Consider the following 12,264-nt stretch of genomic DNA (forward strand, 5'->3'; position numbering starts at 1 on the left):
CCTACTCTTTTTTTATTATTATTTCCAAAAAACCCTCCAACCTGTCAAAGGGAAGCTGGAATAGATGTGAAGTGCCTCTTGGTTGTTAGTGTTAGAACCCTGTGAATGCAGAATTTAAGTCTATTCAGATGTGGGGAAATGTGGATATTTCCAGCTATTTATCGACTAGAGGCAGTAGATACAACTCTTGATTTGGATACATACATCAGAGAAGTTTGTACTAGACATGTTTTTTGTTCTTTTATCGCCTCATCCCTAGAGCTCTCTACTCTCTGGCATTCTTGATGGCATCAATTTCCTCAGTGTGAATTGCCAAAAGGCTAAATTAGGAACAAATGCTTGAACATGCTTATTTCTTCTTCCCTCCCAATCTCTTTTCCTTTTATGCTGGGTCAGTTACATTGCAAGCTTGAGAGCAAGAATGTGCCATTAACATAACCTCCCTGGGAACCTTTTGGGCTGAAGAGATATGCAAAACGCCTCAAATATTTTATTTTTGCATCTTCAGTTGTAGAAGTTTTTGGCAGCCATTCCAAGCCATCCTTTGTTGGCTCATGGATCTTTTGGTGTTATGCCATCCTTCAGCTACAAGAAACAAATTGTATCCCTGTTAGCTCATTTCGAAGAACCTGAGAATTCTAGGTACTCCTTATAGTTCTCTACCGACTTGATTTACTAGCTTATATGAATTTAGGAATAATAAAGGGAGCCATAACTTTTGAAATTACAGTCCTCACGCCTCTTAAAAGGGCCAGTTTTAAGTTAGAGTTGCGCAAATCTGATTCTGTTCAGGCTTGGTGGGCATGTGATCTCCACGTTACAAATTTAAAGCATAATGCTCTGTGCAATTGGAAGCGGCCACCCAGCCTGCTTTTGTTCTTGGTTAGCCCATCTCCAGACAATCTGGACTGAAACGCAGCATCACATATGCCTGTCTGGAGCCCTTGGAATCCCTCCCACCCCACCCACCCCCGTTCTCCATATGTACTTCCTTGTATAAATCCATCCTCTTCTTCAGTTGCCAAATTCCTGTGGTACTTGACACCATATGTACGTTCTTCCCCAGCCCCTCACTTAGCCAATGCTCCATCTGCTTAGATTTGTCTGGTCAAAGTGATAAATGCTCTTGTGGCTTTTTGACCATGGTGCAACAAATGGTAGAGGAGACTTAGGATAATGTCAAAAAAATCAGTGTTGGGACTTGGTTATGAAACTCGCCAGTTTTTTAAATAACTAATGTATTCATGCTGTTCTATTTAGTACATTAGGATCACCCAACTACTCAGTAATGGGCTCCATTCTGTTCCCATTCCTAGTGAGCATAAAACTCTGTTCATCAGCGTGATGCTGCTAATAAGATTTTCCTTGTTTTCTTTGTTAAAAAAAATCTGAAATTTCCCATTTAGCTTGATACAACAGCGGAGCAACAATTTCTGCTCAACTTAACGACATGACATAGCTTGTGCTGCTTTAGACAAAACTGAATACTGATGTCAGAAGTTGGGTTCTTTGAGTTAGGGGAAGGAGATGTGGGAAAATGAGGATGGAGGCCATTATTGGGAGTTGGTTAGTGAAAAGTAACATGCAAGAATCCAGAAATCTAGTGCCTGTAGTGTTTTTAAGCTTTTGATTAATGTTCGATTCTAATGTCACGTTTCCCTTTAAATCATTCAAGTTGGAAAAATTAAATGTTGGACTGATGTTGAAATAGCCTCCTGTGTCTTTGCCAGTATATGAGACTCAATTATTTCAGAGATGGGATGTTAAGATGCATGTAAGCATTTAACCACATTGAACAGCGACTAGGACGGACTTTAGTCCTGGCTCAAGAATATGGTGCTTCTAGGTGATTCAATACGGTATCTAGGTGATGGTCACACTATCTGTCAATGCTGACTTTGCATTTTTAAGAAAACATCCTCTAAGCTTTGGGGCCCTGGGACAGTACATTGACATTTAATGTACAGCTTCAGTGTCACTGGTTGGAAACACTTTGTGGACTTTTTTTTTTGATAAAAATATTAAAAATATGAAGTTACCATTTGATAATTAGAAAAAGTAGACTGTGGAAAGAAGGGACCCATGATGTAATCTTAAAGAGGATAAAATTGCATTTAAATTTATTTAAATTTAAAAGAGACTCTGGTGGCCTCTGGTGGGTCAACAGGCTAAAGCAGTCTGTTATTAACACAGCTGCTTGCAATTACTGCAAGTTCATGTCCCACCAGGCCCAAGGTTGACTCAGCCTTCCATCTTTTATAAGGTAGGTAAAATGAGGACCCAGATTGTTGGGGGCAATAAAAATTGACTTTGTATATAATATACAAATGGATGAAGACTATTGCTTAACACAATGTAAGCCACCCTGAGTCTTCCGAGAAGGGCGGGATATAAAAAATTCAAATAAAAAAATAAAGACTGGATAGCCACTTATCTGGAATGGTATAGGTTCTCCTGCTCGAGGAGGCGGTTGGACTAGAAGACCTCCAAGGTCCCCTCCAATTCTGTTATTTGGTAATTCTGATGTAAAGAATATCTTTTTTCTTTTTTTCTTTCTTGGTCTTTTTTCTTTCATTTCGATTTACTTACCACTTTTCCTTTCTTTCCTTTACTTTTGGTTTATATATGTATTGTTTTTACTTTGTAAAAAAACTTCTTAAAATAAAAATTACTTAATCAACTTTAAACTTGACAGTGGACAAGTCATGTTGGGATTTTCCAGTGCATTGATAACAGTAAATTGGAGAATTCAATGTGCTATGGGTGTTTTAAGGGTATGAAATAATCCTTTTAATGTTACAACAGTAGTTAAGGAAATGGGGAAAACAAACTACCTCTTGGGTTTAAGCTTTTGTGCATGGGATTAAATCAGCTCATATAGCCAACATAATGGTTATGTGCGGAACATTCTATAGTAGGAAGTGAAAATAGTCTTCTGTGTGGCTTATGTGTCCTTTTTGGGCAAAACAAAAAATTATTACCACCAGTGAAGCAATTAAGCTCTTGAGAATATTAATTCTGGAAGATTAAATGAAGAATTTATGAATTGTGAATATTAAATTAGAAGATTTTAAAGATTAAAGTATAATTGAAACCAGAAACTTTTCTTTTGAAGCTAATGGGTAAGTAACTATAAAAAATAATAATCATGGGACATTTTTTATAACTTCAGTGCAATGATTATATGCTCAAAAATGAAAACTTTCAACACTACCCACAATGGAGGAATTGTTGTTAAATATGATTATAGAAGAATTGATATCTACATTTATGCTTGATTGGAAACCCAGTCTTTTTGCATGAAGTGTGGAAAAATGTACTTATGATTTGTGGTTTTGATGATTAGAAAAAAACTGGAAAGTAGGAAAAAAGTGACTTTTATTTGTAACCACACAGTAAAAGATAACTGTAATTCTATATATATTTGCTGGAAAGAAAATTGGAAGCTGTTTCTATTTCTTTTTATTCTTTCTCTCTGTACTTTTGCTTTTTTTTTTGTTCCCTCCCTTCTTCCTTTTCTTATTTATCTTTTTCTTACTTACTTTGCTGTTTCTTAGTTTAGGTTAGTTTTTATGTTCTTTGAAGAATTTTCAATAAAAATTCTTCGAAAATCCCTCTTCCCTATTAGAATAATCTGAAGAATCTCAGTGAAGTGTACCATTCTATTTTAATTTAGGGATGCTTCAGGTGTGCATTCCCAGGAAACTACAAAACATTTTCCTATGTTTTGTAATTGTGTGTCTGATTTCCCCTGCACCTTGCCTTGGTCTAGATAACTTCCACATTCCCCAGCTTTGTATACTGTAATTATGTTAGCATTACCTTGTTACAATTCAGTAGGCAATTATACTGGGTTGATGAACTAAAAATTAATAGTCTTATCCCTGTAAGAATTTTCATATTGACTATTTCTATGTAGCCTACATGGTTTAACCCATAGGAGGAAACCTTTCTCTTTTTACATGTGATAAAGCCATTCCATAATAGAGATTTGATGTTCAAGATCTTTTTTCAGAGCCCTTCCTTACTTGCCTTAAACCACTGTAGAATAGAATAGAAAATAAAATTCTTTATTGGCCAAGTGTGTTTGAACACACAAGGAATTTGTCTTTGGTGCATATGCTCTCAGCATACATAAAAGGAAAAAGAAAGAAAAACATTAATCAAGAATCATAGGATATTATTGTGTTTATTCAAAAATAAGACCCTGTCTTATATTTTTTGGACCCTGAAATAAATGCTTGGCCTTATTTTCAGAGAGGTCTGATTATTTTGGGGTGTGTGGAGCAAGACGGGGCTCCTCTTGCCGTCTTTCCTGATTTCCATCTCTATCTCCCTAACCCTAACCAGAGGAAATGGCGGGGACTGGCTGAGCATGCATTTAAATATTTTCGGGGAAGTCTTATTTTGGGGAGGGTTTATTTTCAGGGGAGGGCTTATTTTCAGGGAAATGCGGTAGTCATAGGTTACTCATAAGCAATCAATTCTTACTAGGAAAAAAAGAGAACAATATAAATTGGTAAAAATACAAGCAACATGGTTATAGTCATAAGTGGGAGGAAATAGGTAATAGGAAGGATGGGAAGAAGAATAGTAATATAGTCTTAGTAAATAGCTTGACAGTGTTGTGGGAATTAGTTGTTTAGCAGAGTGATGGCATTCGGGAAAAAACTGTTCTTGTGTCTAGTTGTTCTGGTGTGCAGTGCCCTATAGTGTCGTTTTGAGAGTAGAAGTTGAAACAAATTATGTCCAGGATGTGAGGTCTGTCTGTAGATATGAAGAATCTTCCAGCTGTGTCCTCCTGGGTGTTTCAGCCATATGATCTCCAGCCCATGCCTGAGGCAACCTTAAGTCATCTTTAGCTATATCTCTGTTAATAGCAATAACACTTAGCACTTTACAGCACTCTCTGAGTGGTTTACAGAGTCAGCATATTGCCCCTAACAATTTAGGTCTTCATTTTACCGACCTCGGAAGTATGGAAGTGAAAATACAGTCGCCTTGGTTCGGTGTGGCTTATGTGTCTTCTTTGAGCAAAACAAAAAATGGTTACCATCAGCGAAGTAATTAAACTCTTGAGAATATTAATTCTGGAGAATTAAATGAAGAAAAACTCAACATGATTTGTCCATCAGGTTTTAAGTTGATTAATTAATTTTTATTTAAAAAAGTTTTTTACAAAGAAAAAAACAATACTGGTGAGGATCGAACTGAGTCATCCTTCAGCCGGTGAGGTGAGCGTTCCCTTCTCACACATTTTTTACAATGGTTGCAACATGATATGGTTTGACTGATCCATCATTGACATAATAAGATGAAGCCCCAATGGGTAGGATTGGCCCAGATTTTATTAGCTACTTAGTCTGATGATGGCATTTCCATTCCATTCTGAGCCCTGTCCTCTAGGGCTGTTTTGTTTTGCAGAGCAGGAAAATTAGTTCTTTCAAATTTGGTTTTCTGTATAAGAACTGTGCAATGACACAGGAGGGAAACTTTCCCCCACTAATTTAGTGCTGTTGAGAAAGTAGCCCATTTAACAGATGACACACCCAGGAGAAGGGCTGTACATTGGGGCAATCTCAGTTCTGTACATTGGGGCAATCTAGTGCAATCCAAGTTTACCCTATTCAGCTGATAGGTTAAAAGTGCTCAACCCGTGTTTAAAAATAGACTGACAGGCTTGTGTAATGTAGTTGGTGACTCTTTCCTGAAGAATCATTCACTGTTCCCCTTGCCTGTCAGCAGCTGCTCAGTGCAACAAATATTGTTGTTCAGCAGACAATGTCATAGGGCAGAAAGGTTGCACAATGAAATGGGAAAAAAACTTTTTTTTTGGTTGTTTTTTGCTGCATCACCATTTGGTATTATACTGCGATGGAAAACTCTTTAAATATTGTGTTCCATATTCCTTCCACTTGTTGCTTTAGCTTCCTCTCTCCTCCTCTTCCCATCTCTCCCGGTTTGGGAATCAGCTGATGGGACAGGGAAAGGTGGTAAGAATTTACTTGGAAATCCTCAAGATCAGTAGTTTTGGGGCTTTGAAAAAGCTGCCCTATTCTATTCACTTTCTTCTTCTTTGGGAAGCAAGTTTTCCTACTTTAGTTAAATTTGCTGGTCTATTCAGCATCCTAAAATTGCTTCAATCTCAAACCATTTAAGAAGAGTGATTGTAAATTTGTTTGTTTGTTTGCTTTTCCTATTTCTTAACTTGGTTGTTTTTGTAACAGCTGGTACTGTTTTATTGGAGGGAGGAAGCCAGGAAAAAAACCCACTAGTCTCTTTTATCGATTTATCCAAACACCACAATTTGGTTCTTCCTGTTGCAAGATAAGAATCAGTAGGGGGAGAGGAGCAGCAAATTGTCTGCCAATATAATTATAAGACTGGTGCATAGCACTTTAAATATACCCTGGGCAAGAACCCTATTTTAGCTTTCCTATCTTAAAGAGAATATGCTGTGGATTCAAGGCTTTGCCTGCCTGCCTATCTGCCTGCCTGCCTGTCTCTGTCTAATAATTGGCATAAGGGAATTTCCAAGAGGTTACATATCTAGGAGTGGGTAGACAGCAGTGGAAATATATATTCTGGGTGGGGAAAGATTCCAGTTCAGGGCAGGAACAATATACGGTAACTCAAGTTTGCATTTTTACAATGTTTAAATAGAATTTCTTGATCAAATCATTTTTCTGCTTGCAAAGAGAAAATAGTGCAGTCCAGATTCCCCGTTAACTTATTAGCTCACTGGAATGAGAGTGTGTGAAAGATCTTTCAGTGTGATTGGGACTTAAGAATTAAAATTTTTCTAGAGGAAAAAAAAATATACAAAGCTATAGTATAACATACAGCAAACTTTTCCATTTGTGACACATTATCATGGGAATAAAATTAGCTGTGAAGAATGATAAGTATTATTCTTTCCCAATCTTTCTTTGTCAACTATTTTTGCTTTTTTTAATTTGATGACTTGCATGAACAACTTCATGCAAAAGAAAGTAGTTCTTCATATCTACTTCCCATCAGGGGTGGGTTCTACTTACCTTTACTATTGCTTCGCAATGGGAGCAGGCGCGTGCTTCTGCGCATGTGCAGAAGCCCCTTGATGATGATGTTGGGGTGGGTGGGTGGAGTCTCCTGCCATTTTTACTACTGGTTCTATAGAACCGGACAGAACAGGGAGCAACCCACCACTGCTTCCCATATGTAAAACTGGTTCCTCCCCTTGATTCTCTATTCAGCTTGCTTTGTACAGTTTAGACTGGGGGATTTACTTTGGCATAAAAGTGAATCCTTCCTTTTGTAGTTATTCTATGTCTAGCAATATTATCAGATTTATGCTGTAGATCAGGGGTCCCCAACCTGGTGGCCTGGTGGCAGCAGCAATTTTGGCGATTTCAGCAGCGGGGCGGAAGCGGGAGGAATGGTTTCATACATGAAACCTAAATCCTGTGCTTGTCCGAATGAAGCTTTGCATGCTCACCCACCGCTTTGATGGCCCAATCCCCACCAGGCTATGGCCTGGTATAGGGGAGCTGGGAAGTCCTGCTGTAGATTATTAAGAATTGAAATATGTTTCTGGAGTGCTATGAACATCATCCTTTACTGCCAATGGGACTTTTTTATTTCTTTTCTTTTCTTTTCTTTTTTCTTTTCTTTTTTCTTTTCTTTTCTTTTCTTTTCTTTTCTTTTCTTTTCTTTCTTTCTTTCTCTTTCTTTCTTTCTTTCTTTCTTTTATTGTAAATGAAGATTATGCTTCTAGCTGAAGCTATTATACCTGTTGGTCAGGGGAAAAAGTCCTTATGCTGTGATAAATGTCTTAGTTTTTTTTGTAATGAATCCCTTAACTTTTTTTTAATGTACTCATGTGCTTTTGGGGGCACTCTTGACCCTAATTAAGGGAGAAGCCAGTAAGAGGACATTAATTGTACAAAGGCATTTATGTGAATCCCCTTCCACACTCCACTTATGATTTTCTGAAAGCTATTTCAGAATGCAACTGAACATCTCAAGCTTACACATTTCAGGTAGAAGAAGCATCTCAAGCTTACACATTTCAGGCTGAAGAACAAATGGAGAAGTCATTGCCAAGAAACAGCAGGAGGAATAATCCAAATATATGGAATTGTATAGGCCTACAGTTATCCAAGCCATGATCTTGGAAAAAATCTCAACACAGCGCATGTAAATTTTCTAAGAATATTTATGATTTAGAACAGTACTGCAAATAAAGGGTTGCAAAAAATAAAAATAAAAAAAGAATAGAAAGTCTTTGATTGGTTTCAGAAATAGATTGGAAATTGTTAAATGTCTATAGAGATACTTAGTCATCCAGGTCATGGTTGTCCTAAAGGTGCTTTTGATTTTTGAAAAAGCATCTTTGGGACATTAGAAGTTGTTCTTTCTGTAAAAGAGTTATTGCAGAATATTAATTGAAAGAGTGTCTAAATTCTACACCTGCTATATTCTTATTTCTGCCTGTAAACAGCTGAACTTAAGTATACATTCAAATTGGTGATGTCCCTTATATAGATTGTGTCAGCTTCTATTTTTTTATGGATTCAGGCAGGGGTGAAATCCAGCAGGTTCTGACAGATTCTGGAGAACCAGTAGCAGAAATTTTGAGTAGCTCGGAGAATCAGTAGCAGAAAGTTTGATTAGTTTGGAGAACCGGCAAATACCACATGTGGCTGGTCCCAGAGTGGGGTGGGAATGGAGATTTTGCAAAACCCTTCCCCCAGGAGTGGGGAGGGAATGGAGATTTTGCAGTATCCTTTCTCTGCCACTCCCACCAAGCCACTCCCACCAAGCCACACCAAGCCCACCAAGCCATGCCCACAGAACCGGTAGTAAAAAAAAATTGAATTTCACCACAGATTCAGGGATGAATACAATTTGACCAGGTGTCTAACTTTTTGCATACAATTCTGCAAAATTCTTTTTCCTTCACAAAACAAAGAGGCTTGCTGAACTGGGGTTTAACATAGCAGTTATGATCTGTGTTTCTCCAGGTGCCACACTATTGCAGGCATTATGCCTTCTTATTTAAAACCCAGTTTACAAATATAAAATCCAGTTAATTCAAACTAAAAATCTCTCCAGCTTCAAAATTCCTGAATGTTTGGCACAATTCGTTTTTGCAGCTGATTTAACAGCTAGTTTCATTGGTAGATGATGAAATAGTTCTGATGTGGTATACTTTTAATTAAAAAAAGGTGATGTACTGGAACTGCATAAACCCATTGTCTTTAGATTTTTCATTTTGACTGTATTTGACAAGCCTAATCTGATTGGTAGCTACAAACTTCCTGGCTGATTGCCCCCAGGGAAGGGTTGACTCCTATTAGTAAACAAGGGGATTATTAATTCTGCCACTGCTTATTAGTTTGCTGCAGGTATAAAGAAAGTATATAGAATGCTTATTCAGAAGATCACCATACTTACTCGTTTAGTTGTCTTTCTTCCCTAACTTTTTTTAAAAAAGCTTGATTAAAGAGCTTGCAGATAAAGCTATGTTTATAAATCTTGTTTTTGGAGCCTCAAGCTAACTGGCAGAGCCAGGTCTTTAGGTTGTTACGGGAGGTTCACTTACTGTATAATACCTGTAATTACAGAAATATTGTGCACTTGTGGAGTTTCAGATAGCTGTTTCATTTTCCCACTCGCCCAGCTGAATGACATTCCCAAGGGATTACTGGGACAAGCAGATTGCTTGTTTACTGACTTGAAAATTAGAACAAAAGATGAGTTTTTATTAACATGGGAAAAAGAATCTTTCTGAATGGAAAATGAATGTGTGCGCAGACATATGAGCAATTAAAGGTTTCCAAAAATTTAGTTGGCAAGAAATGGTATTTCCCTTCTTGATTGGAATCCAGTTTTCACAATAAAGGATGTAATTATAAGAAATGAAATGCTCCCATCATAAAAATAATTACTTTGAGAAAGGTAATGCCTTTGTGCAGTGGTTTCTCTGTTTAGGTTTTTTCCCAACTATAGCTTTTGTGAATGTCTTATTTCTGCATGTAAGCATATACTGAATGAAGGCAAATATATACATCCCAGGATATCATAGTATTGTTGATACATGGTATTGTTGATGCATGGTATTGTTGATATGTGAGATATATATATGTATGTATGTATGTATGTATGTATGTATGTATGTATGTATGTATTGTTCATTGGTGGATTGATAATCATGGTATTGTTCACTGGTGGATTGATAATATCACTGATTCTGGGTGAGAAAGAGCAAGCTACCCAGAAAAAATCCAGGACCTGTGCTGCTGTTGTCCTGTCTCTTTAAGCCTTTCCCCAGTTAGCAAGACAATGTGCTGTGCTGAGAGAACTAGGCGTTGTGTTGTGTGAAAGAGAGGAGAGGCAAGGAGGTGTTTGTGTGTGGAAGTAAAGCAGCCTGAAGCAGCTAGAAAGAAATAATTTTCTCTAGTAAAACTCACAAGGAGAAGGAATAATAGGACTCATGAGAAGTAGTTGGAGTAGCAGTAGTAGGCGTAGTAGTGGGCAAGAGTGGAGTAGGGGTAAGTAGTGAATGTAGCTGTGAATGTTTATTTATGTGGGTTGACTAGGGACCTATGTTGTTGTTGGCTCTTTTGGGTATGGAGTCCAATAAATTGAATATAGTTAAAAGAACCTGTGACATTCTGTCATATAGATTTGTGACGTTCTTTCAATAACTTAGGGCTAAAGATACCATATTATTTGGACTATAAGACGCACTGAAGTATAAAACGCACCAAGATTTCGAAGAGGTAAACAAGAAAAAAAAAGTTTTTCCCCTCCCTGGATTCCAGGAGCATTCTGCAGGCCTCCCAAACCCTCTCTGCGTCCTGTTTTTCGCAAAAACGGGGCACACCAAAGGTTTGGGAGGCCTGCAGAGTGCTCCTGGGGGCTGGGGAGGGCAAAAACACAATGCATGGGGGGTTTGGGAGGCCAAAAATGGCTGTATTCGGTGTATAAGATGCACCAACATTTCTACCCTCTTTTAGGGGGGAAATGTGCATCTTATACTCTGAAAAGTATGGTAATATAGTTTGTTAAAGAGACATGAGGATTTAATTCTGTTTAGGAAAGTTTCAGATTATAGCTTGAGTTGAGTTCGGTCTATGGGCAGATGCTTATATCAATTTTTGTGCATGAAGTCTAAAGTTGGCCTTTTGTACATGTAATATTGTGCATGTTGCAGGACATGATAGCTGGGTTTTAACATATGAAACAGGAATTTGGACTAATAATGCAGCGCTAATTCAGTTTGTGGTAGCTTTTGTCTGATGGATTTCCCTGGGGTTCGTGAGGAGCTATTCAGCATTTCTTTTGAAATTCTTTTATTTTTTTTTCCCATTGAAAAAAACTGGAAATTTCCTCAGACCCTTCTCTCTCTTTCCCACAGTATTTTTTTACACTTCTTTCAGTAGGCTATTTGGAAGCTGAGGCGGTGTAGGAAGAAAGAGGTGGAGCAGCAAAACATGCTATGTGTTTGGTCTTATTGATGCATGCTTTTCTAAAAAGACGGCTAGCTGGGTTTATATTACAAAATGGGAATGAATAGTTTGTGAATTTGCAGGCCCACAGGAGAAATATCTCTTTTCTAATAAAGCCCAAATGAACAAGATTTGCATGATAGTATGAGTATTGAGTTAAATATATTCAGAAATCCTGCACTTAGTGCTGTCCTAAACAAAATAACCTTCTATGGAAAACCATTTTGATACCCAACCTTGCATCTTCCAGATGTTTTGGAACTTCAATTCCCAGAATTCCAAGTTGTTGTAACTGCTGGTTAGAAACTCTGGGAGCTTAGGGTTTTGTTCACTTGGAAGAGCATTCTTGAATGTGGCATTTGCAAACTTCACTTGAATTTTGCTCAAGCAGTATCTTGAGTGGATGCCCAGCTCCCAACTGAATTCTGCTTGTATAAATAGCAGTTATACTTACATTACTAAAATACATGGAACAATTGCTTTTTTACAATGTGCATATAATTTAAACTTAAGAAAATGTTTCCTGAGTTCTCTTCCTCCCCCTCCCCTTATTTATCTTGGAAAGAACAAGAGCTGTCTCTGAAATGCTTAAGATAGAAAATACCAATTTTAGAAAACAGGCTGACCATACCCTACAGCATCTTATCTGCATTCATGCTTCACTCAGCTACTCTCAGTAACGTGTTTCTGTTTGTTTATCCTGCTTACATATTTTCCTCTTTAATATGGAGTATAATACATAATATGTAATGTAGCATATAAGATAATG

The 12,264-nt window shown here is 37.5% G+C and overlaps 1 protein-coding gene across 1 annotated transcript in view; it reads left to right on the plus strand.

The window, feature by feature from the left end:
• The window catches only part of CD82 (CD82 molecule), a 91,355-nt gene that overhangs the window by 22,965 nt on the left and 56,126 nt on the right, over window positions 1-12,264 (plus strand). The window lies entirely within an intron of this gene.

The sequence above is a fragment of the Ahaetulla prasina genome, chromosome 1 (assembly GCF_028640845.1).
Source record: "Ahaetulla prasina isolate Xishuangbanna chromosome 1, ASM2864084v1, whole genome shotgun sequence".
In the NCBI taxonomy this organism is placed as follows: domain Eukaryota; kingdom Metazoa; phylum Chordata; class Lepidosauria; order Squamata; family Colubridae; genus Ahaetulla; species Ahaetulla prasina.